The 2,322-nt window shown below is 58.6% G+C and overlaps 1 protein-coding gene across 1 annotated transcript in view; it reads left to right on the forward strand.

The window, feature by feature from the left end:
* The first annotated feature begins 6 nt into the window (after positions 1 to 6).
* The window catches only part of SH2B3 (SH2B adaptor protein 3), a 39,503-nt gene continuing 37,187 nt past the window's right edge, over positions 7 to 2,322 (forward strand). Inside the window, exon 1 of the mRNA XM_023528154.1 lies at positions 7 to 77. The gene's annotated coding sequence lies outside the window, so the exon portion shown is untranslated. The remainder of the gene's footprint in view (positions 78 to 2,322) is intronic.

Consider the following 2,322-nt stretch of genomic DNA (forward strand, 5'->3'; position numbering starts at 1 on the left):
CCGCCCCCTCGGGATTTCGGGCGGCCGGGGGCGCGCGACGCCATGGGCCGGCCGGGCCCGGATCCCCTCTGTCTCAGGTAAGTCCGCCTTTCCCGGCGCTCCCCTCCTCCGAGACAGAGAGGGCTTTAATGGGGAAAGAAGAGGCCCGTGTCCAGTTCTGCCCAGTGTCTGCGCATTCCCACAGCAGCCTGCAACGTCCAGCAGCTAACTCAGATGGAGGTGTTCCGGGTGACCCTTCCCCAGCTCCTGCGATGCCCTCCCGGCGACACCCCCACCCACACACGTGGTGGGGATGTAATGGGGGTAGCTGAGGTAGTGGGGGAGGCGCCGAGAGACGGTAGGGCTGACACCCCCAGTTCGGCTCTTAAAGTGACCCGGCCCATCCGGGGCAGCGGTCTCCCTCAACTTGCGCCTGCCGAGGAAGGGTCAGGGATCACGCTTGGAACCTTGAAAGTGAAAGCGGTCAAACTGAGGCTGTGAGAATGGAAGGGCTCTGCAGTCACCGCTCCCTGCCCACTCTCCCAAGTCAGGCCATGTGGCTGAGAGGGTAACACCTCGATTTTGGAAGCCTCTCTCCCCACCCCCCGCGTCGTGGGAGTAGGCAGGGTCAGGTGCCCCATGCCACTGAATTTGGGGGTTCACAACAGTTAAGGCAGTTCCAGAGCCCAGGTCTCTATGGGCTAGTACCCTCACAGCTAGGATCCGGGGCTCCAGGGGAGCCCTCCCACCAGAAAAGGGGAGCGAGATGCGGTGCGCTGGACTTACAGGTCCGCAAGCTGGGAGGGTATTTCAGAGGCCTTAAATGCCTGGTGAAGAAATCCCCTCCCTCCCTTTCCTCTTTGGCCATCGGGGCTTTTGGAATGACCGGGACTGCATTTGAGGAACTGGGGAGGAGGGGCCTGCCGGCCGGCCGGCCTGCCCCGCTTCTTGATTCCTTTAGTTTCCTCATTCTCCTGTTTCTCTTCCCCATTCCCGGGCCGCGATGATGTAGGTGAGGAGGTCATTGCCTGCAGCTGGGGGCCTCCAGGGAGGGGCACGGCCAGGCAGGACTGAGTGGGAGGAAGTGAAATTGGGCTTGGGGCGGGGGGCTTCAGAGCAGAGGGCCTGGCAGCTTTGGAGGCAGGGGATACTGAGATCTGACTCGTACCCTCCTGGCCTGGGAGGTGAGCATCCCCTGACACCGCCAGCTGCCAGGCTCAGCTGGGGCTGCTAGCTGGTCCTGCCTCCCCATTCACAGCCCAGCCTCCGCGCGCCTGCCAGGGCGGTGGGCACGTGGGTCTCCAGGGTTGTGGGCGAGAGTCGTGTCTGGATTTCCCATCATTGACCTGGCTGCCAGAGCGGAAACAGCTCTGGAGGCTCCCGGGGGCCTGCGGGGGCTGGAGACACAGCCCTGACTGTGGGGAGAGCAGGCAGAGGCCCGCCTGGGCCGGCCGGGGTCAGCGGGTGAGAGGCCAAGGCCCACTGGGGAAGTTGGAAGGGTTTTTAATACACTTTTTTCTGAGCCTTTTCCCACAACCCCCCTCTGGGAGGGAAAATCCTTCCGAGCCAAAGGGTGAACATTCCTCGAACTTGCCGAGTCCCTGTGGGCCACAGAGATGTCGCCTGGGAAGGGGCTGGACTGAAGTATCAGCTGCTGGAATCTGGGGACCGTCAGGGGCTCAGCAGCAGTGGCAGAGGAGTGTCCTGGAGGCTTAGGTTCAGTTCTCCCACTGCCTCTTTCTAGCTGAGGGTGGGGGCAAGTGACTCGTAAACCTCAGTTTTCCATTTTGTTAAATGGGGTAATAGCAGGTTTGTGGTAAACTTAATGAGCCAGTGTGTGAGAAGCACCTGCTGCCTGGCAGAGAAAGGGTTCGGTGACAGGTGGAGGTGGTTTATCACCAGAGTCTCTGTTACCAGCTGTGGAATGTTCATTAATTGACACATTGAGCTCTTGCCGCTGGTCAGCTCTAGGGCTTCCTGAGTCTTGGGGAGAAGAATTCTGAAGACCTGGGCAGGATGAGCTCATGGTGCTTCCTGGCTGTAAAGCTTTGCTTAACCATCCAGCCTCAGTTTCCTCATATGTCAAATGGGTTTGATAATAGAACCTACTTCTTAGGGTCTTTGGAAGAATAAATGAGGGAATTCACCAAGTGTTTAGAACAAGGTGTTCAGGAGCAGGAGCAGTACTAACGGGGAGATTCGTATTATCCTGTTTGTCATGGATGTTAGCTCTGCTTGTTTTCCTACTGGGTCTCCCCACCCCACCTCCATTTTTCTGAACCCTGATCCTTCTCTCATAGAACTTTCTAATACAAATCAGATTCTGGGGAACCACTCCAGATA

This window comes from Pteropus vampyrus, unplaced genomic scaffold (assembly GCF_000151845.1).
Source record: "Pteropus vampyrus isolate Shadow unplaced genomic scaffold, Pvam_2.0 Scaffold23, whole genome shotgun sequence".
Taxonomy (NCBI): Eukaryota; Metazoa; Chordata; class Mammalia; order Chiroptera; family Pteropodidae; genus Pteropus; species Pteropus vampyrus.